Source organism: Salmo salar, chromosome 06, assembly GCF_965601325.2.
Source record: "Salmo salar chromosome 06, fSalSal1, whole genome shotgun sequence".
Classification (NCBI taxonomy): Eukaryota; Metazoa; Chordata; class Actinopteri; order Salmoniformes; family Salmonidae; genus Salmo; species Salmo salar.
The window spans coordinates 49,445,001-49,468,984 of NC_138296.1; the positions used below are offsets into that span (position 1 = coordinate 49,445,001).

The following is a 23,984-nucleotide window of genomic DNA, read 5'->3' on the forward strand; positions in this document are numbered from 1 at the left end:
TGGGCCCTGGTTAAGAGCAGTGCACTGTATCGGGAGTAGGGTACCATTTGGGACGCAGACACAGCCCGCCTGCCTAAAGGAGAAGCTATGTGTACGGAGGAGCTAACCCAGCCGCCTGCTAGTAGCACATTACTAATACAGCAGCCAGGTTCAATCTCAGTTCACCAAACCTCAATCAAATAATCCACTACAGAAGAAAACAAGTAGGCTACGGTACAACCCCTCCCTGCTCAATGTATGTGTTCACAATTCCCTAGTAAACAGACGGGGGAAGGGGGTGAATGACACTGATTCAAGTAGGGCTATATAAATTGAATGTACTTAGTAAAATTAAGATGCAAATATGGCCCGAGTTTCATAGGACAAACAAGATTCATCTTAGCCTAAAACTGTGTGTGTGACAAGAACAGCTTGGTACGTAGTCTACCAGAGCTGCCAGTTACCTCTTGTATCAGCTACTGCAGCCCAGGGTTTCTTAATGGGTGCTTTCCCAAGTGTCTCTACATAGAAAAGCCTTTCATTAACTTAAGCCTTTGAGAGGCAGCAGGGAGGGACAGAAATTAGGGAGTTAGGCTGTCTGGGGAAGTCCCGTCCTACACTCTCCAAACGATGTTACAGTTTGGATGTAATCATGATGGAAAGAGAAGAGAACACCGTTTTCCCCATTCAAAGGGGAAAATAATTGTATGTTGACCAACCTTGACCCACACGCATGTGCTCGCGCACGCACGCACGCACGCACACACACACACACAGAAACAACTTCGCTCAGCTATCACACTCATAATAACCCAGGAGAGTAAAGATCCAGTGAGTGTTTGGAATGTAAGGTGACCTCCCTTGGGCTGTTGTGTCAGAAAGTGAGATCAGACTTTGGCAATGACTCAGCAATACCTCACTCTACACAAGGCACCAAGTAGACTACAGAGAACATTCTGGAGGATGTTAGATGCAGCCAGGGTCAAAAGTAATGCACTATGGCCTATACTACAGACATAGGGTTCCAGTTCAGACTTAGACCAGGGTTTCGGAGGAGGAACAGAGCAGTCATACACCACTGATTCCAGACACCTCTAGAATGTTTATTCACAAGGTGATGAGAGAAACCAGGAGAGAGAGAAACCATGAAACATTTATAGCACACATTTACTCGTGACTTAGGCTACTTCCTTTGCATACAGTTTAGCATGTTTTTAACCTCTGGTCATTTCCATGTAAAAAGGCCCCATGAGCACCAACATGTGAAGTTCATGTCAAATCTGGTGCCAAATGAAAGCTAGGAGTCTACATTTTTGAGAAATGAAGGCATTCATAACTTTAACCATTTTCCATCCTCAAAATTAGGAACAATCAAAGGCTTTGATTTCTGGTCAAACAGATGGAAAAGTCTTAAAAAGGCATGAAATATATCAAAACACAATAATGCAGAAGTAAAGACACTGCCAACTAATATCAACACATATTTTGTTTAAGAAACATTGGCCTGTGCCTTAATTCTGTTACCAAAAGCCCACATCTTTAAGATAGACTAATTTCTCTCGCTCATGGAGGGAGGATAATGAAAGTTCACAGAAGTAACAAGATAGAAACCATATTTATTTGGTTTCTTAATTATTAAGTGATTAAAACTTGAAATTAACCAAATTGGTAACAGAATTTCCTTAAAATCAGTAAATTACTGCAATTGAATTGGCTACAATGGGAAATCAGTAGTAACAAACCAGTCTTCCCTTCCATTGGCATATTATTACATTAAACTCAACCATTTTCATGGTTGGCTGGTGGTCAAAGCTGGCTTTCTCCTTCTCCCTCTCGCCCTCTCAAATACAATCAAAAGTGAACTAAACAATCTAATATTAACAGTAAACTCAAAAGTTTCAAAGGAATAGAGACATTTCAAAATGTCATATGGCTACGTATAGTGTTATAACGGGGCAAATAGTTCATGTACAAAAGGGAAAATAAATAAATACAACTATAGGTTGTATTATAAATATGTCGCTCTTTCCTTAAATTTTGGGTCAGTCACAGTGGTCAGGTATTCTGCCACTGTGTACCCTCTTTCAGGGCCAAATATCATTCCAGTTTGGAAAGAATTTAATAAAAAACAGAGTAATATGTCAAGTAATTATCTTTCTGTTTTCTCATGATTTGGTTGGGTCTAATTGTGTTGCTGTCCTGGGGCTCTGTTTGTGAACAGAGCCCCATGACCCACTTGCTTAGGGGATTCTTCTCTAGGTTAATCTCTCTGTAGGTGATGTCTTTGTTATGGAAGGCTTGGGAATCGCTTCCTTTTAAGTTGTTGTAGAATTTAAACGTCTCTTTTCTGGATTTTGATTATTATTGGGTATCAGCCTACTTCTGCTCTGCATGCATTATTTGGCGATTTACGTTGTCCACGGGGGGGATGTTTTTGCAGAATCTCAATTAGGTGTTTGTCCCATTTTGTGAATTCTTGGTTATAAGATCTCAACCATAAAGGGCAATGGGTTCTATAACTGATTCAAGTATTTTTAGACAGATCCTAATTGGGATGTCGAATTTATGTTCCTTTTGATGGCGTAGAAGGCCCTTCTTACCTTGTCTCAGATCGTTCACAGCTTTGTGGAAGTTACCGGTGGTGCTGATGTTTAGGCCTAGGTAGGTGTAGTTTGTGTGCTCTAGGACAATCGTGCCTCGACGGAATTTGTATTTGTGGTCCTGGCAACTGGACCTTTTTTTGGAACACCATTATTTTTTGTCTTACTGAGATTTACTGTCAGGGCCCAGGTCTGACAGAAGATCTAGGTGCTGCTGTAGGCCCTCCTTGGTGTCTCTCTCACACACATACAATAAATGGAAAGAGAGGGGGCTTGTGTAACTCGCATCTGAGCACCAACCAACACTGGAAGTTGAAAAGTAAATTAGGTCAGTCGGCCCTGGCCTTGATTTCAACGTCCAGAGAATACGTTTTTGATACGATCTGGACCGGCATTAATTTCAACGTCCACAGATGTTTATTTTTGTTCCAGTCCGGCTCATACATAGACATCCATGATTGGTTCAAATCTAAACCAATCATAGACGTTTATGTTTTACAAGTGTGAAGAGCACCGTACAGTAAAGATAATTTTTCTTTTTTTAAGTTGAGTATAGTTCAGTACAGTCCTGTATGGCACAGTACTCTAGAGTTGAGTATATTATAATTTACTGTATTGTACTATACTCCACTAAACTCTTCTGTGCTGTACTCTACTGAGTTGTACTCTACTGTGATGTCCAAACTTAGACGTCTATGATTGGTTCAGATTTGGTCCAGTCCAACCAAATTTGGTCTTGTTTGGGGGCGGAGATCATGAAAATATTAGCCAGTGTGTAGAATAATATGCAAAGGCGGATATTACATAATTATACATTTCTGTAGGCCTAGTACCTATTTAGGATACATCACCATGACGAGAAAAACATTTATATCCATAATTATGCATTTCTGTGTAGTACAGATTAGGGATCCATGATGAAATTCTGTTACAGCGTGTAAATCCACTTCATTTACTGTATTTCAATATATAAATAATTTTACCGAAATTCTGTTACCAAAACTTTGCATCTGCACAGTTCTTCCAATAAATGTGTTTTTGTAGAATGTTCAGTGTAAATTGTTAAAAAGTAGTCATTGTGCAGAGTCATAGGGTTTGTTACTTTTAAAATCAATGGTTTTTGTTTGGCATAAACTATCAAGTGAAAAATCTGAGTCTCAGCGTAATTCCGTGACCGTGGAATTGCCCCTCTGAGTACGTTTGGAAGACTAGCAGAATGACATCGAAAGGATTGTTGGGTGTGCAAGAAACAGGGCCTAAAATTAACACCGCCAAATTTGAGTTGATTTTGGCATTGGCGGGTAAGATGTCCATTTCACCAGCAATGTAGGTGGGTGGTCTGGGCTCCACAGTGCAAGCATGTCACTTGCATTTGCAAATATAAATAGAAGTCAAGTACGAGCACATGTACAGCAAAATAAATCTGCAGTAGCCGTTTTAAAAGTGTTTCTGTTGTTTTGTTTCATGGCTGGGAGCTAATCACCCAAATAACTAAGTATCCTATAATATATATTAGGGATGCACAATATATCAGTAAGCATATCGGATTCGGCGATATTAGCTAAAAATGCCAACATCAGCCCGATGTCTAGTTTAACGGCAATGTGCAAAATCAATGTCAAAGCTGACGTGCATACCTATATAACGTAGGTAGATAACGTAATGACACTACGAATAATACTGCGCTACACATGCAACACAGCATTCTAACCTAGCCTACTATGTGGATCTATTGTGAAGTTCCAAAGGAAGAGTTCCACAGGCCATTTGCAATGTTTCTGTTGCTATTATTTCCGGAGGGGAGAAAGTGAAATATTTCAATACCACAAACCTAATTACTAATTTCAAAGTGCATCACTCCCAGACATTCATACTTAGAAAAGCTGAAAACAAATAAGCGCACACATCCAACAACTACTTGAAAGAGTAAGAAAGTTTCAGTGAGACAACTCAAAGGCGAAATCCATTAACGGCAAGAAAATGGAATTCATTGCCCTTGACAACCAACCGTGCTCTGTCGTGGATGACGTTGGCTTTCGCCGACTGGTTGAGCACCTTGAGCCCCGGTACACACTACCAAGTAGGGCGCTACTTTTCAGATGTTGCCCTACCAGAGTTACACAGCATTGTTGAAACGCACATCCATTAGCTACCTGCTATGGGCGTCACTGCTATTAGCTTCACAACTGACATTTGGACCAGCCATGTAAGCCCCATGAGCATGCGGAGTCTGACAGCACAGTGGGTCGACGAGGATTTCGTACTGAGGAAAGCCATATTGCATGCCCTAGAATGTGCTGGTTCTCATACCGCTGCTGCCATGTCAATGGCAGTTGAGAACATGTTTGAAACATGAACACACTCCTAGCTCCATTCGAACAACTGACTCAAGAAATAAGCTCACCAACTGCGTCTGCAGCAGACATCATACCCTCTGTCATGGCATCGAAAAGCCTGCTCAACAAAACTGCCGACACAGACCGTGGGATTAAAACTTGCAAAAGTACTCTACTAGAGGCTGTGGACATGTGAGTCGTGGTATTCTCTCTGAGCCTCTTTACTCTGTCGCCACCATTATCGAACAAAAGGACCATTTATGATGTTTATGGGACATATTGGAGTGCCAACAGAAGATCTTCTGAATTATATCGTTACTTCTGGGTTGTGTGTCGCGCCTGGCGGGTTGAATTATGATTGTCATGTGTTTGTTTGATGGGGTGCTGTCCTCAAATAATAGCATGGTTTGCTTTCGCTGTAAAGCCTTTTTGAAATCTGACACGGTGGCTAGATTAACAAGTTAAGCTTTAATTTGGTGTTTTGCACTTGTGAATGTATGAAAAGTTAAATACTTCTAATACATTTTTTTGAATTTCGCGCTCTGACATTTCACCGGATGTTGTGGAAACGTTCCGCTAGCGGAACCCCTAGCCGTAAAAGGTTAAGCATAAAGACCTAGGCCTAATGTTGGTCAAAAACCTGCTAAGTCACAGGAAGGCCAAAAGGACATCAACCACCCGACCCACTGCCTGTTCACCCCGCCATCATCCAGAAGGCGAGGTCAGTACAGGTGCATCAAAGCTGGGGCCGAGAGACTGAAACACAGCTTCTATCTCTAGGCCATCAGACTGTTAAACAGCCATCACTAGCACATTAGAGACTGCTGCCTATAGGCATAGACTAGGAATGACTGGCCACTTTAAGGAATGAAACACTAGTCACTTTATTAATGTTTACATATCTTGCACTACTCATCTCATATGTGTATACTGTATTCAATGGTACCTTAGTCACTTAACCTGTTGGGGATAGGGGGCAGTATTTGCACGGCCGGATAAAAAACGTACCCGATTTAATCTGGTTACTACTCCTGCCCAGTAACTAGAATATGCATAGAAAACACTCTAAAGTTTCTAAAACTGTTTGAATGGTGTCTGTGAGTATAACAGAACTCATATGGCAGTCAAAACCTGAGAAGATTCCATACAGGAAGTGCCCTGTCTGACCATTTCTTGTCCTTCTGTAGCCTTTCTATCAAAATACAGCATCTCTACTGTAACGTGACATTTTCTAAGGCTTCCATTGGCTCTCAGAAGGCGCCAGAAAGTGGAATGACGTCTCTCCAGTCTCTGGGCGAAAAACAGCAGGAGATTTTGTTACTGGTCAGGCTGAGAACAGTGACACTGGAGATGCGCGTTCATGTGAATTCTCCATGCTTTTCTTTCTCTCTTTGACCGAATACAACGTCGCCCGGTTGGAATATTATCGCTATTTTACGAGAAAAATCGCATAAAAATAGATTTTAAACAGCGTTTGACATGCTTCGAAGTACGGTAATGGAATATTTTGACATTTTTAGTCACGAAATGCGCTCGCGCGTCACCCTTCGGATAGTTACCCGAACGCATGAACAAAACGGAGCTATTTCAATATAGCTATGGATTATTTCTAACCAAAACAACATTTGTTGTTGAAGTAGAAGTCCTGGGAGTGCATTCTGACGAAGAACAGCAAAGGTAATCCAATTTTTCCAATAGTAAATCTGAGTTTGGTGAGGGCCAAACTTGGTGGGTGTCAAATTAGCTAGCCGTGATGGCCGGGCTATCTACTCAGAATATTGCAAAATGTGCTTTCGCCGAAAAGCTATTTTAAAATCTGACACCGCGATTGCATAAAGGAGTTCTGTATCTATAATTCTTAAAATAATTGTTATGTATTTTGTGAACGTTAATCGTGAGTAATTTAGTAAATTCACTGGAAGTTTGCGGTGGGTATGCTAGTTCTGAACATCACATGCTAATGTAAAAAGCTGTTTTTTGATATAAATATGAACTTGATTGAACAAAACATGCATGTATTGTATAACATAATGTCCTAGGAGTGTCATCTGATGAAGGTCATCAAAGGTTAGTGCTGCATTTAGCTGTGGTTTTGGTTTTTGAGACATATAGGCTTGCTTTGAAAATGGCTGTGTGATTATTTTTGGCAGGGTACTCTCCTGACATAACCTAATGTTTTGCTTTCGCTGTAAAGCCTTTTTGAAATCGGACAGTGTGGTTAGATTAACGAGAGTCTTGTCTTTAAAATGGTGTAAAATAGTCATATGTTTGAGAAATTGAAGTTATAGCATTTATGAGGTATTTGTATTTCGCGCCACACGATTCCACTGGCTGCTGACTAGCGTCCCACCTTGCCCAGGGAGGTTAACAAGAAATATGTGGAGTGGTTGAAAAACGAGTTAACTTCTCTAGGGTAGGGGGCAGTATTTTGACGTCCGGATGAAAGGCGGGCCCAAATTAAACTGCCTGCATATTATTAATAGATTTGGATAGAAAACACTGAAGTTTCTAAAACTGTTTGAATGATGTCTGTGAGTACAGAACTCATATGGCAGGCAAAACCCTGAGAAAAATCCAACCAGGAGGTGGGAAATCTGAGGCTTGTAGTTTTTTCAAGTGATTGCCTATCTAACACACAGTGACTTAGGGTTCAACAGTCTTTAGAAAGTTGTTTGAGGCTTCTATGGTGAACAGAGAGCGAACAAAGGAAGTTGGAAGTTGTTGACTCAGGAAAGGACATGAGTTCATTGGTGCGCATTCACGTGAGAGGTAGCTGTGTTCCATTACATTTTTCAAGACATTGGAATCGTCCAGTTGGAATATTATTGAAGTTTTATGTTAAAAAAGGCCCTAAAGATTAATGCTATACATCGTTTGACATGTTTCTACAAACGTAAATAGAACTTTCTTTGACTTTGTCGTGAAATTTTCGGCAAGCTTCCTACATTTGGAGTAGCTTACTGAACACGCAAACAACAAGGAGGTATTTGGACATAAATGATGGACTTTATCGAACAAAACAACATTTATTGTGGACCTGGGATTGCTGGAAGTGCCTTCTGATGAAGATCATCAAAGTGAATATTTATAATGCTATTTATGATTTTAGATGACTCCAAAATGGCGGATATCTGTATTGCCTGCTGTTGTTTTCTGAGCGCCGTACTCAGATTATTGCAAAGTGTGCTTTCCCCGTGAAGCTTTTTTTAAATCTGTCACAGCAGTTGCATTAAGGAGATGTTTATCTATATATCTTTAAATAACAGTTGAATATTTTATCAACGTTTATGATGAGTATTTCTATAAATAGATGTGCTCATTCACCGAAAGTTTTTGAAGGAAAAACATTTCTGAACATTACCCAATGTAAAATGGGGTTTTTGGATATAAATAAGAACTTTATCGAGCAAAACATACATGTATTGTGTAACATGAAGTCCGAAGTCCTATGAGTGCCATCTGATGAAGATCATCTAAGGTTAGTGCTTAATTTTAGCTATATTTCTGGTTTTTGTGACGCCACTTCTTGCTTGGAAAATGGCTGTGTGGCTTTTCTTGTTTAGGTGGTGTCCTAACATAATCTAATGTTTTGCTTTCGCTGTAAAGCCTTTTTGAAATTTGACAATGTGGTTGGATTAACAAGAGTCGTATCTATAAAATGGTGTATAATACTTGTATGTGTGAGAAATTTGAATTATGAGATTTTGGTTGTTTTGAATTTGCCACCCTGCTATTTCACTGGCTGTTGAATAGTGTGTCCCGCAGGTGGGACGGTCAAGTCCCACATACCCAGAGAGGTTAATGACTCCAACCTAAGTGTACGTAAACTTCCAACTTCAACTGATATATATATATATATATAGATATATATATATATATATATTTTTTTTTACAACAAAACAATATCCTACCTATTGACTGAGAAACATCAATGATTCTCCCTCACTTGGTCCAGTACCAGGTAAATCCATCAGACTCTGCAGCTACTCGGATTGCAGCTGAAGGTCATAACCTTACTCTGCCATCCGTGGGAACCATCCACCAACTCACATTAAACCCAGCCCTTGAAAGCGATAAGGATTTCTCCTGCACGCAGCAGTTAATGTGTCCGGATCAAAGTTCCCAGGATACACTGATAATGACTGTGTGTGTGTGTGTGTGTGTGTGTGTGTGTGTGTGTGTCAAATCAAAATCAAATCAAAGTTTATTTGTCACGGGCGCCGAAAACAACAGGTGTAGACCTTACAGTGAAATGCTTACTTACAGGCTCTAACCAATAGTGCGAAAAAAAGGTGTGTGAGTGTGTAGGTAAGTAAAGAAATAAAACAGTAAAAAGACATTGAAAATAACAGCAGCAAGGCTATTATGCAGACACCAGTTAGTCAGGCTTATTGAGGCAGTATGTACATGTAGGTATGGTTAAAGTGACTATGCATATATGATGAACAGAGAGTAGCAGTAGCGTAAAAAGAGGGGTTGGCGGGACACAATGCAGATAGCCCGGTTTGCCAATGTGCGGGAGCACTGGTTGGTCGGCCCAATTGAGGTAGTATGTACATGAATGTATAGTTAAAGTGACTATACATATAAGATAAACAGAGTAGCAGCAGCGTAAAAGAGGGGTTGGGGGGGGGGCACACAACGCAAATAGTCCGGGTAACCATTTGGTTACCTGTTCAGGAGTCTTATGGCTTGGGGGTAAAAACTGTTGAGAAGCCTTTTTGTCCTAGACTTGGCACTCCGGTACCGCTTGCCATGCGGTAGTAGAGAGAACAGTCTATGGCTGGGGTCTTTTTAGGGCATTCCTCTGACACCGCCTGGTGTAGAGGTCCTGGATGGCAGGCAGCTTTGCCCCAGTGATGTACTGGGCCGTACGCACTACCCTCTGAAGTGCCTTGCGGTCGGAGGCTGAGCAATTGCCATACCAGGCAATGACGCAACCGGTCAGGATGCTCTCGATGTTGCAGCTGTTGAACCTTTTGAGGATCTCAGGACCCATGCCAAATCTCAGGACCCAAGCCTCCTAAGGGGGAATAGGCTTTGTCGTGCCCTCTTCACGACTGTCTGGGTGTGTTTGGACCATTCTAGTTTGTTGTTGATGTGGACACCAAGGAACTTGAAGCTCTCAACCTGCTCCACTACAGCCCCATCGATAAGAGTGGGGGCGTGCTCGGTGCTCCTTTTCCTATAGTCCACAATCATCTCCTTAGTCTTGGTTACGTTGAGGGAGGAGATGATTGTGGACTACAGGAAAAGGAGCACCGAGTGTGTGTGTGAGAGTAGTTCAGCTGTTGGAAGCTCATGGAGCAATGCTCAACGCTAAAAACTGCTCCGCGGTCAAGAAAGAAAGTAAACTCCCGCTCCAAATTCGCATCATTCATTAAAATCACAATTTAACCAACACCCATCTATTTTTGTGACTACCTGGACCTACCAATTGGTTTAAGTATTGAAACCAAACCATACAGATTTGAATGAAAAGTATTTGAATAAACATGTAATGGTGAATGTAAGAAATGAACATGGCTGAAGCCTGCGCAAATTTCTACTATTTATGTGTCCAGGTTAAACGTGGGACATCCCTCATTATAAAACAAACAGTCGGTTAAATTCATGGTATTGCATCATTTTCAGATCTATCAGAAGCGATTAATAGACAAAACAACAATGTAATTTATAGGGATGCACGAAAAATCGGTGAACATATCGGAATCGGCCGATATTAGCTAATAATGCCAACATTAGTATCGGCCGATGTCTAGACTAATACCGATGTGCAAAACCGATGTCAAATCTGACGTGGATACCTATATAACGTAGGTACATGACGTAATGAAGCTACGTAAAAATGTTGCGCTACAAGTGCTACACAGCATTCCTAACCTAGCCCACAATGTCTGTTGTGTGGATCAAGCAGTCAACAAGTTGAGTCGTCATTTGAAAGAGTAAGAAAATTTCAGCGAGACAACTCAAAGGTGAAATCCATTAAAGCCAAGATTATGGAATTCATTGCCCTTGACAATCAACTGTTCTCTGTCGTGGGTGATGTTGGCTTTCGCCAACTGGTCGAGCACCGGTACACATTACCAAGTGTGCTAATTTTCAGATGTTGCCCTGCCGGAGTTACACAGTAATAGCGTCACTGCTATTAGCTTCACGACATAGCTTCGCTTCACAACATACATTCCGTTTGGGTCTTTGCATGTCAAACAAGATACAGTAGGACTGTGTAAGCTGTACAAAAAATGTCTGCAAACAAGCAAACAGTGGCCACGAACGATGCGTTTACAATATCGCAATGGTAATAAAGCATAATTTGTTTGACCACAACTTCTGGGGTAGCTAGCTTTAGCTTGGTACCTAGCTAGCACAAATACAACCAGCCTGAAAACAATGACCAGTAGAAACTGCAGTCATTTTCATTATTCTAGACAATGACTTAGGAATAAGTGTGAGTAAGTATTAGCTAGGTTGCCACTTGTTGTTCGCCTATTGAAATTGAACTTCAGTTCATGAAAATAAATAGCTAGCCAGCTACTTAACTTGTTATGGATAGGGGGCAGTATTTTCACGGCCGGATAAAAAAACGTACCCGATTTAATCTGGTTATTACTACTGCCCAGAAACTAGAATATGCATATAATTAGTAGCTTTGGATAGAAAACACTCCAAAGTTTATAAAACTGTTTGAATGGTGTTGGTGATTATAACAGAACTCAAATGGCAGGCCAAAACCTGAGAAGATTCTGTACAGAAAGTACCCTGTCTGACCATTTCTTGGCCTTCTTTGTCATCTCTATCCAAAACAGAGGATCTCTGCTGTAACGTGACACTTTCTAAGGCTCCCATAGGCTCTCAGAAGGCGCCAGAACGTTGAATGATGACTCTGCAGTCTCTGGCTGAAAAACAGTAGCGCATTTGGATAGTGGTCGATCTGAGAACAATGAGACGGGAGTGCGCGTGTACGTGAAGAGTCCATTTTGCATTTTCAGTCTTTGAACGAAAACAACGACTCCCGGTCGGAATATTATCGCTATTTTAAACAGCGTTTGACATGCTTCGAAGTACGGTAATGGAATATTTAGAATTTGTCACGATACGCGTCCGCGCGTCACCCTTCGTTACCCTTCGGATAGTGTCTTGAACGCACGAACAAAACGCCGCTATTTGGATATAACTATGGATTATTTTGAACCAAACCAACATTTGTTGTTGAAGTAGAAGTCCTGGGAGTGCATTCTGACGAAGAACAGCAAAGGTAATCCAATTTTTCTTATAGTAAATCTGAGTTTGGTGAGTACCAAACTTGGTGGGTGTCAAAATAGCTAGCCTGTGATGGCCGGGCTATCTACTCAGAATATTGCAAAATGTGCTTTCACCGAAAAGCTATTTTAAAATCGGACACCTCGATTGCATAAAGGAGTTCTGTATCTATAATTCTTAAAATAATTGTTATGGTTTTTGTGAACGGTTATCGTGAATAATTTAGTAAATTCACCGGAAGTGTTCGGTGGGAATGCTAGTTCTGAACGTCACATGCTAATGTAAAAAGCTGTTTTTTGATATAAATATGAACTTGATTGAGCAAAACATGCATGTATTGTATAACATAATGTCCTAGGAGTGTCATCTGATGAAGATCAAAGGTTAGTGCTGCATTTAGCTGTGGTTTTGTTTTTTGTGACATTATATGCTAGCTTGAAAAATGGGTGTCTGATTATTTCTGGCTGGGTACTCTCCTGACATAATCTAATGTTTTGCTTTCGTTGTAAAGCCTTTTTGAAATCGGACAGTGTGGTTAGATAAAGGAGAGTCTTGTCTTTAAAATGGTGTAAAATAGTCATATGTTTGAAAAATTGAAGTAATAGGATTTGAGGAGTTTGTATTTCGCGCCACGCCCTATCATTGGATATTGGAGAGGTGTTCCGCTAGCGGAACGTTTAGATGTAAGAGGTTAACCCTGTTGCCCAAAGCTAACGTTTGAAGCTGCCAGCTAGCTTCATCTGGCTAGTGAGGCTCGACCGGACCAGGTTATGTGTTGTGAAGCTAGCCACAATAAGGATCAGGCACTAGGGTTGCAAGGAGTCGGAAACCTTCCGGGAAATATTCGGAAATTTCCCATGGTAAGTTAAGCCCGGGAATTTTGCTTAAATTCATCAAAAAAAAAGTTCGCTTATAACAGTGAACCTTTTTTTGTGGGATACATATAAGGCAATTCTAGGTCTTGATATTTTGGTTAAACTATCCCCAATTCAATGGAATTGCAACCCTCTGCATGCACAGTGCATTTTCCCAGCACATGTACTGCTGATTCTCAAGATCTTGCACACTAATGAGATGCTATTGAGCCCACATTACTACACTGTCTGAGCCAAGGACTACATGCTTTCTGGTAAGTTTTGATTACAATACTGGGTGGGGTGAATATATTTTATATGACATACATGATTTTATGTTAACTAGTAAATAGTAGCCTAAGTGTGTTTAATTATTTCTAACTTGTTAATTTCTGCTAGTTAGTTTTTTCTACCATGTGGATTTTAGCTTGCTTGAGCCTGCTAACAGAAGTGTTTCCAGTATGGAAACAGGGGAATGTTGTTTCATTTTAAAACATTTATCTTACAAAGGAGTTGTTTAATCCAACTGCATTTTACCGGTACTACCAGTAGGCCAACCGATAATACCATGACGGAATGCGTTTCAAGTGATGCTGCGCCGCCGAGAACAGCTAGCATGTCCAGCAAAGTACTCACACACTTCGTGCAGATCTGCAGCTGGGGGCTTTTTGTGGAAGCCAGACGAGACAATCGAAGGAGGATGCAGTGAGCAAAGTAACTGGGCTCGAATTTAGTCAAGCTTGCTCTATATAGATTGATGCTTTTAATTGTGTATGTTATAAACAACTTTTTTTGATGATGATTAAAGGTTATGCTGGAATTGTGTATTTTTTCCCCCAATGCTACATTCATGTGGCAGACCTAACTTGATTGACCCTCTTTCTAAAAGGCCTTGTCTATGAGAGGCCTAATCATATTTGTTTGAATAATTTGTTAATGCCTATGCTATAAAGATGCATTTAGTTAATTAACTCATTACTATGCATCAACATTTTAATTTGATTACAATTATTAATTGTCAATCATTCTTGAATTTGTTAGGCGATACAATGAAGTAGATTCATGAACCGATAATACATTCATACATACTTTTTTTTTATATAATTTTTTAAATATGATAGGATGTATAATAGAATGCAATTTTCTATGTGAATAATGTTCATTAATGTTAATTTGTGTATTAACCTCTAGGGTATGTGGGACGAAATCGTCCCACCTACGCAACAGCCAGTGGAATCCCGTGGCGCGATATTCAAATACCTTAGAAATGCTATTACTTCAATTTCTCAAACATATGACTATTTTACACCATTTTAAAGACAAGACTCTCGTTAATCTAACCACACTGTCCGATTTCAAAAAGGCTTTACAACGAAAGCAAAACATTAGATTATGTCAGCAGAGTACCCAGCCAGAAATAATCAGACACCCATTTTTCAAGCTAGCATATAATGTCACATAAACCCAAACCACAGCTAAATGCAGCACTAACCTTTGATGATCTTCATCAGATGACAACCCTAGGACATTATGTTATACAATACATGCATGTTTTGTTCAATCAAGTTCATATTTATATCAAAAACCAGCTTTTTACATTAGCATGTGACGTTCAGAACTAGCATACCCACCGCAAACTTCCGGTGAATTTACTAAATTACTCACGATAAACGTTCACAAAAAACACAACAATTATTTTAAGAATTATAGATACAGAACTCCTTTATGCAATCGCCATGTCCGATTTTAAAATAGCTTTTCGGCAAAAGCACATTTTGCAATATTCTGAGTAGATAGCTCACCATCACGGGCTAGCTATTTTGACACCCACCAAGTTTGGCACTCACCAAACTCAGATTTACTATAAGAAAAATTGGATTACCTTTGCTGTTCTTCGTCAGAATGCACTCCCAGGACTTCTACTTCAATAACAAATGTTGGTTTGGTTCAAAATAATCCATAGTTATGTTCAAATATCCTCTGTTTTGTTCGGGCGTTCAAGACACTATCCGAAGGGTAACGAAGGGTGACGCGCCGGCGCGTATCGTGACAAATTCTAAATATTCCATTACCGTACTTCGAAGCATGTCAACCGCTGTTTCAAATACATTTTTATGCGATTTTTCTCGTAAAAAAGCGATAATATTCCGACCGGGAAACCCTGTTTTCGTTCAAAGACTAAAAATCAAAAATGGACTCTGCGCGCCCCCGTCTCATTGTTCTCAGATCGACCACTTACCAAATGCGCTACTGTTTTTCAGCCATGGCCTGCAAAGTCATCATTCAACGTTCTGCCGCCTTCTGAGAGCCTATGGGAGCCGTAGGAAGTGTCACGTTACAGCAGAGATCCTCAGTTTTCAATAAAGAGAGTGTAGAAGGCCAAGAAATGGTCAGAGAGGGCACTTCCTGTTTGGAATCTTCTCAGGTTTTTGCCTGCCATATGAGTTCTGTTATACTCACAGACACCATTCAAACAGTTTTAGAAACTTTAGGGTGTTTTCTATCCAAATCAAACAATTATATGCATATTCTAGTTTCTGGGCAGTAGTAATAACCAGATTAAATCGGTACCTTTTTTATCCGGCCGTGCAAATACTGCCCCCTACCCTAGAGGTTAATAATAATCACTTATTGTTCATGTCCATTTAGCCTAGGTCAATGTGGTAAAGTACTGTTATTCCTTATCCATCTAATGATATAAAAAATAAAAATGTAAATGCTCACTCGCCTCACTTTTCTGGTAGGAAAATCCGTTAAACAGTGAATCAATTTTGTGTGGCCTTAGTCTATAACTTGCACATATAGGCTGTGACTAGAATTAAATACAAATTAAAAGAAACATTTTTATTTCTTTTTTGAAACAAGAGTTTGGCCAGTCTGTGGTTTCAGGCTCATGCGATGGTGCCTGGAGAGCCGGCCAGCAGCGGAGAATATCCTCTCCAGACTTGCAGAGCCGCTGGGGATGCTAATTACCCTTTTGGCCACTCTTATCAGGCTGGGCAGAGATGCAGAGTTGTTTATTTCTATAGATAGGTCTAAAGGTTTTGAGGCAAAATAACCCAATCAAAATGGAAAGCTCCTTGAATGTGGGAATATGCCAGGCCTATTGGGCCAAAATCAATTATGGCCTATTGTATAGCTAATATAACGAAAATGAACGAAACGTTTAAGAGATCAGATTTTTTATTTATAAATACTTTGCTACAATGATACACTTCGTTATCTACCCACCTCGTTCCTTTCTTTTAGCATGTGCACGTAGTAAGTACACCATCATGCTTTTGGGATAGTGTATTTTCAGATTCCCTTGGCCCTCACCTTTATAAGTCACCTTGATTTAGCACCTGTGTTTTATTTGTTTCTTTATGAAAATAGTTTGCAAACTCCATGACAGTAGCTAAAGCTACAAGTAGACTACAAATGCATGCTCGGGTGGGCATGCCCGGAGCTCGTGAAATGAGCGCTTCTGAAGAGAAATTGGAGCGGGCGAGAAGGCCGATGCGCCAGCCTTTGGGTATCTCGCTCCACGCTCCAGTCAAATTGGGAACGCTCAGCTCCTCGCTCCGCTCACATGGTTTGTTAAAATGTGATACGCCGTGTGTAACGTTCATTTTTATAGTTTACTTCGCTACTTCAGTAATCTCTCTCAGTTTGCTCTCCATGCTGCTTTCCACACAGACCTAGCACCGCCCCGTCACTGAAGGAGCACATTTGTTGTTACCTCAACATCGAGACACTTGCGTTCAGTCTGCATGGACAATGCAGCACAAGCAACAATGTTGATGACAATGATGCTGTTTTCACTTTGGTCTTTAATATAAATCCACTAGTGTTCTATAATTACACTATTAGTTTGTGTTTCTTACATCTGGAAACAGCTAGTTTGTCTTTTCTTAGCCTAAATCTTGTTAGCCGCTTAATGCTAATCGCTAGCTAGCTAATAAAAGTACTGAGTCAGAGCAAACATAATTAGCAATACAGCCTGATAATACCAGCCACACAATACTCATGAAGCACATTTACAACTTGTATTATTCAAAAACATACAATACTGTCAAATGCCATACAATTGTTTTTATACCTTGATATGATCTTTTTGGCCATGTCGCCCAACCCTACTTCTACAATCGGCAAATACCTAGGCCAAGATACATTTTCGTTCAAATCAAAAGGGGTGTAGTCAAAAAGTGATTGAAATCATGTGGAACGACCCAGAGAGGAAGGGAAGCAAGTAGTTGTGTGCACTTTTAATTGGGCCATTAGGCCATCAGGGAGCACAGGCCACAGCACACTGAACTTTAGACTATTGGTCGGGTTCAACCCGTGGGTATACTCACTCCTCTCCTCATACACAGTACAGCGCACCTGGTTTTGTAAACACTGTGCCAGTGGTTTCTGCCTTTGAAGTCTCTTAATCGTTCAGGTTTCTCCACGAGAAGGGGAAAAAAGCTATAGAAATACACAACAGAAAATGGGAAAAACACAATTGGGTCTGAAAAGAATTCAGAGTTTCCTCTGTTCCTCTAATCTCAAACGAGATTTCAACCAGCTGTCTGAGGTACTACCAAGCTGGGGCAATTAGTTGACCCTAGGGTTAAAAAAAAAAACACAAAAATAAAATCTAGTGTCTGAATAGGCTAACTGGCATAGAGAGAAGTAACTCTGAGGAACCAGAAAAACAGTGGTGTGTTTCTGTGTTCCACAATTCACCCAATGATATATGATGCATATGGTTCCACTTCTAGACTGGTTTGGTGGCTTCAGCACAGGAGCGAATGGGGGCCCGTGTGTCAGTCGAGCCACTCCCTGCTGAGCCTACCAGTGGTCAGGCTTCCTCTCGACCCTGTCCTGACCTCTAGGATCTGGGCAACTCACTTGTCTGAAGTTAGGCCTGGAGGGATGAAACACGTTGGCCTTTAACATCCTACTGAGGAGCCATGACAAGTTCAGGCAGGAGTCTGGTAAATTAGCCCATTGCCCTTGTCCTTAGCCCATCTTTTTTTCATCAAAGTTTATTTGGGGATTTGTAAGTACTTTTCTCCTCTGGTTTCTCTTCAGGACATGTACATTGTTGAATGGGGTTGATTTATTTTTCATGCCTCTCCCACATGGCTGGCTGGTCCATGTTTCTCTTATGTGAGGGGGCAGGAAGGTAAAAATACTTTCAGGAATGGAGCATTCTGGGAGGAGAGTGAACGAAGGGATTGTTTCAGGTGTGTTCCGAGCAAGGTTAAGTTCAGAGGGAGGCACTGCCCCTTGGTTTGAGATGGGGGAGAGATGGATTGAGGTGGAGGGAGGGGATGTTGGCTTGAGGGCATGAAACGGGAGGGTGGGTGCGTTTGAGTGTACTTGGCCTTGGCAGACTAGGCTTGCACTATCAAAACAGCCAGCAACGGTGTTGTTTTAGTGAGCCAAATGTCACCCTTCAGCTCTTCCTCCAGTCAGGATTCCAGGAAAGAGACTAGTGTGTGTCCACATAAGCGACAGCTCAAGTATATGCCAAACCAAGTTGTACAATACCTGCAACCCAAAAACATGAGCGACAACAACTGCTTCTACAGAAAACCACAATAGCAGATCATTTAGAAGTATGAATAAAGCTGTGATTGCTCAGACAAATTTCAAGTGTCTGACTGGAGCAGATTAATTCATCATGAGCTGAAGTCTTCAGAGAAGCCAGACATTAACCGCCTGAGGGGGTCTGAACAATACCAAGTAATAACATCAGTAATACCAACAGGTTCTGCTTTCAACTCGCCAACTCGATAGTCTGACAGGATAAATCCCAAACTCAGTCCACCTATGAAAACACACCGCAGATCCGAACATATAGATTTGCATAATCATCAGAAATAGGCCTACATTTAGGCCTAACCAGAGAAACAGATGTTTCTTTATGCACATTATGGTCTGTAGCCTACAGCAGTAACCAGCCATACCTCTATTGGTTGTTTCCTGGTTTCCTGGCAACTTGGCCTCTATATTGATTGGTTAGATGCAAAATTAGGACATAGAAGGATCTAGAATATTGGCTGAGGAAATTGCCATATGCTCCAAGTGGCTAGGTACTAGGATAGCCTAAATCAAGGCCAAGAATGTATACACATATCTTTGTAATAACTTACAGCAGGACTATTTCTTAGTCCACAATATGCTCTTGCACAATGCAACATTTCTTACTTAAAATGCAAACAGCAAACCATAATCATTTCATACTTTCAGTTGGTACTGGCAGTATCTAACATTTGCAACAATGAGCCAATTTTCTTGGAGTGGAATGCCCTGGAAAACTGATTAAAGTGGGGCACTGTGCCCCTAAAATAAGGATATCATTTCTGGGAAGGACAAAAGCTAAGTGGGTGGCTTTTATCCATGCTGTTTTCCATTCATGTTATTGAGTACCCTCCTCTGGGTCAACCAACGGCCTCCAAATTCATAAACTAGATACTTGTTGTGTTAGCCTCCTAGGGTTGCTCCAATACCACACACATACGTCTGGAAGAGGGCTGATAGGATTCCACCCAGATCTACAGGGTCAATGGAGGGGGGGGGGGGGGTCTTGCTTTGTCAAGTGTATGGCATATCAAAACAAATAAGAGTGAAAACAGGCAGTGAGGACTCACTTTCAGCAGCACATTCTCCCAGTCCTACACCATATTATACAGGCTAGGGAGGGGCCATGTAATCTGAGTGAACGGCTCTCCATTAAATTGGGTATAACATGGAGCCAGGCCTGAGCTTGCCGAGCCATCGGTCCAACTCGGCAGCAGGCAAGGCACTCATCACCCTCTATTCATAAAATGTCTCTTTGACTCCAACATGTGGGCTGCAATGGGGACAGGGGCGTGGGGGACCCTGTCTGGCCAATATGTGTAATCAGTAGGCTTTTTTCCCTCTATGCTCCAGTCAGGGCTAGTCCCACTTATGTGTATTTAACCTCCTGAAACCATTTCCCAAAAAGCACGTCACCCAGACCCCGAGCTCTCTTGAAATTCAGTCAATGGATTTGCAATCTGCAGAGGCCCCAGTACAGCAGCAGAGCACAACAGTCAAGGCCTCACTATCTCAGCTACACCAAGAGTGTACTGTAGTGTAGAATACCCACCCATAATGACAGCAAACAATCATCAGGAAGATAAACTCCCCCCCACCACAAGATGAACATTGGTGAGATTATTTGATCTTGGAGCAAGTTCACACATCAGAAAATGACAGCATTGAAGTGCTGAGATCACATAAGTTGCATATCCTTGCATCATAACACATTATATAATAGAAAACCTACAGATCTTGTAACAGACTAACCAGGGATTGAGCAGGTTAGTGTGCAATTAAAGGGATTCACATGAACACAGTTCCTGGTTGATAAAGGGATGGGACAAAATGACAGTATCTGCACTGACGTTAGACAGTATACAAGCACATAGGAGACGGTTGAGCTCATATATGGCAAAACCTTGAGTGTGTTGAATACAATGATTATATTGTTCATAGTTTTTTCTAGCGGCTTGTGTATATCGCTAAATCACAATTTAGGCGAAATTGAAATTTTACAATTATTAGCAAACTAGCTTGGTTGGTTTCTGCTAAAGAAATGAATTTTTTTTTGTCAAATAATTAGTAGAAAACGTGGCGCCTGCAACTGCCAGTGGCTGCGCCATTATGAAAACCTCGCCATAAATTACTAAATTGGAAATGTATCCAACATTATTACAATGTAATCTATGCGACAACGCATTTTCTAGGTTAACGTTGAAGGATTGCGAAAATGGTTCCCCTCTCACACCATTGCGATCATTCGATAGAATTGCCTGGGTGTGTACATTATGCACGATTAAGTTTAGAATGCGGTGGCGCAGAGATGCATTATATAGTGTGCAATACAGCAAGCTTGCAAACTACGTTTTTAGACGGCCTATGCCAGTAGACTGACTAGGGGTAATTTGGATACATAATCAAGAGCTTCGGTGAATAAGGGTTGACATTGACACAATTCTATCTGGTACAGTTAAATGTTATTACCAAGGTTTTATGATTATGTCTCGCCAGCTGTATTTTCCCTCGCACGCTCCCATCATTTACGAATATCATGGCTCATCTTGACTGGCTAGTTGTAGATTACTATAATGGTGTACCCTTGGCAGCAGAACATTCAGCTAATGCAGTAAAAGAGTAACAAACCTAGCGTTACCTACACTGTCTGTAACTAACGTTAGAACTTTGATTTGAAATTAAGGTAGACCCGGCTATGGAACATTAAAAAAAAATATCACAAAAATGTTGTGCATTACTATGACTGCGAGATGACTGGTGTGTAGGTTACCTAACAAGTTAAATGCTAAATGATGTTGCATGACTTCAAAGTTATTTTTTACTACGGAGTTAAAAGTAACAAAGAAAAAAAGGAGGAACCTACCACGTGATGAGGAGCCGAGTCCGGGGCAAAAATTTTTTAGAAACAAATCCCGCACTTTGATAGTAATTTCATCAAGGAAACAAAATATGTGGGAAAACAAATAATTCGAGAATGCCCCTTCACAAAATCCGTCTCGTGCGTTCCAAATTGGGTAACCCCGTGTTGCTCCCGGAATCACGAAATGGGCGAAACAACGAGTAGTTGAGGAACCGAGTCAGCTTGCTCTCTTCTCTTTGCAATTATTAATGCTCAACCTAGTTTATTGCAAAGGCGGTTTAATTCAAATCGAATTGGTCTTGTCATATTTCCCAACGCCATTTATCGACGACTTGTTATGTATTTTCCCCGGTAATCCGTTTTTATTGTTGCCGTTTTAGGGAGAGCGTCACACAGAAAATGGCGGCTCGCTCCTCTCCCTCGGATTTCAAGTCTGACAAACAGAACCCGAGAGCAAAGCAGCGGCGGGAGACATTCCTCACACTTGCCACTAGTGGAACTTCATCCTGTCTCCGCTTGAGGGAGCCAAAGTCAAGCGTTCCATTTTGTACATGTCTGAAACTGGATTGCTGTGTCTTCCATCATGGCTCAATTAAATCGTGACTTGCAGTTATTACATTTCACGCAAGAGCCGGAATGGATACAGTTTCATTATAACCCCGAATCAAAACATGTGGTTCTGAAGGATTGGAGAAAGTGAATGGTAATGGGATCATAACCAGGACATGGACACACAGTTAGTTATAAATATCTATGATGCTACCCTGCAATATGATAGCATGTGTGTCAAAGAATTCCCCTATGGGAAACACTCTTTTCACACCAATTCGATACCAAAGTGACTTTCATAGCAAGTTAGGAGAACGTACACAGCAGGTTAGGATAATTAATGTAGCAGGTTAGGAGATTGAGGTTAAGAAAATAGTTTGAGAAAATGGTTTCCTAACCTGCTACGTAAATCACCTTGTATCTAAGTGTCATTAAAAGAGTGTGTCCCATTCCCCCCATAGAGGAAATATATGGGTTTGTATAGAATTCTAATGTAAGGCCAGGGGGAACCGAAGAACACAACACCATTTCTGCAATGCAACAGAGAGCACAGATGGGCAACATAGGCGATTCTGAAATTGTTTGCTCCAAACGAAAACTAGAGTTTCTTCTAGAAAAATTCAGGTAAGTCTCTCCCCGTTTGGTTCTGTTTGCTTCCGTTTGGTTCTTAAACAGTAAACAATTTTTGTTGCAAGACAATGAATACACCCCTGCCTTCTCAACAAAGCCCAATATGAAGAAAAAAACCTTCCCCTGGCCCTATACAATTTTTGTGTGCAGATCTGAAGGTAACAGATTGGTTACAGTTACACGCGTAGCCTATAGAGAGCAATAGTTTTGGTGTCACTTTGTAGGCACTAACTCTGCCATGGTTCATTGGACAAATCTAATTACAATCCTTCACTATATTACTTACAAATCCCGTTACTTTCATTTGGCAAACGAAAAACTACTTACGGTTTCAGACAACAATCAACATCTATATATGGATGTCACATCCCCTGCCTTATGATCCCTGCCATTGATATTCCACCTGTTCTGCAACTGTTCACTCTACTAATGTGATATTCTGCCATCTAGTGGTCTTTAGTAGAGTTAACACCCCCTATATTGGATAAACCACCCCTCCACCTGTGTCAGCATCTGACTCCAGCACCATATTTCTGTAGCAGTCTTTAGGTTGCTATGCCAGACAGTGACACAATATTATAGTGATACATCATTTCAGATTATAGTGAAATGTCAACCATAGTCATTTATGGAACAATGCACTTTGGCAATCTGTCCAAAGTTATTAAACCAAGCTCTATGCATGATAATGACACATAATCAATACTGTATCATGAAACACATGTTGTGTATACATACCTTGCAACAGCAAAGCTCACCTCCCACCAAATCCATCCTTAGGGGAAAAATATCCACTGTGTATTCCAGGTACAGTGCATTCAGAAAGTATTCAGACCCCTTCACTTTTTCCACATTTTGTTGCATTACAGTCTTATTCTAAAATGTATTAAATCGTCCCGTCCCCCCCTCAATCTACACACAATACTACATAATGACAAAGCAAAAAAATGTTTTTAAAAACTCTATTTTTTGTACGTTTATTTTTTATTTTTATACATTTGCAAACATTTCTAAAAATCAGTTTTCGCTTTGTCATTATGGGGTATTGTGTGTAGATTGAGAGGAAAAAATGATTTAATACATTTTAGAACAAGGCATAACAAACGTAACAAAATGTGGAAAAAGTGAAGGGGTCTGAATACTTTTCAAATGCACTGTAACTTCCACAAGGTAATCAATCCCTCCAGTTCTTTGTCCAAAGGACCTGTACACACACAAACAAACTGTATTATAAATCAATAATATACCTATAAATCATATGACTGATATAGGCCTACTTGGTATGGCACTACAAAGAATATCTAAAAACACTTTGTACAGAACATTGATTTATTTTTGTTGTTCTGAGTCTATATGACAA

General features: G+C 40.7%; 1 protein-coding gene across 3 annotated transcripts in view; it reads right to left on the bottom strand.

Annotated features, from left to right (window-relative positions):
- The window catches only part of LOC106607458 (KAT8 regulatory NSL complex subunit 1), an 81,746-nt gene that overhangs the window by 57,041 nt on the left and 721 nt on the right, over nucleotides 1-23,984 (bottom strand). For 2 of the 3 annotated variants that reach the window (XM_014204420.3, XM_082976703.1), the window contains exon 2: nucleotides 23,363-23,828. The gene's annotated coding sequence lies outside the window, so the exon portion shown is untranslated. Of the gene's footprint in view, nucleotides 1-21,448; nucleotides 21,894-23,362; nucleotides 23,829-23,984 lie in introns of those variants that run through there. The other variant, XM_014204421.3, reaches the window with a different exon arrangement.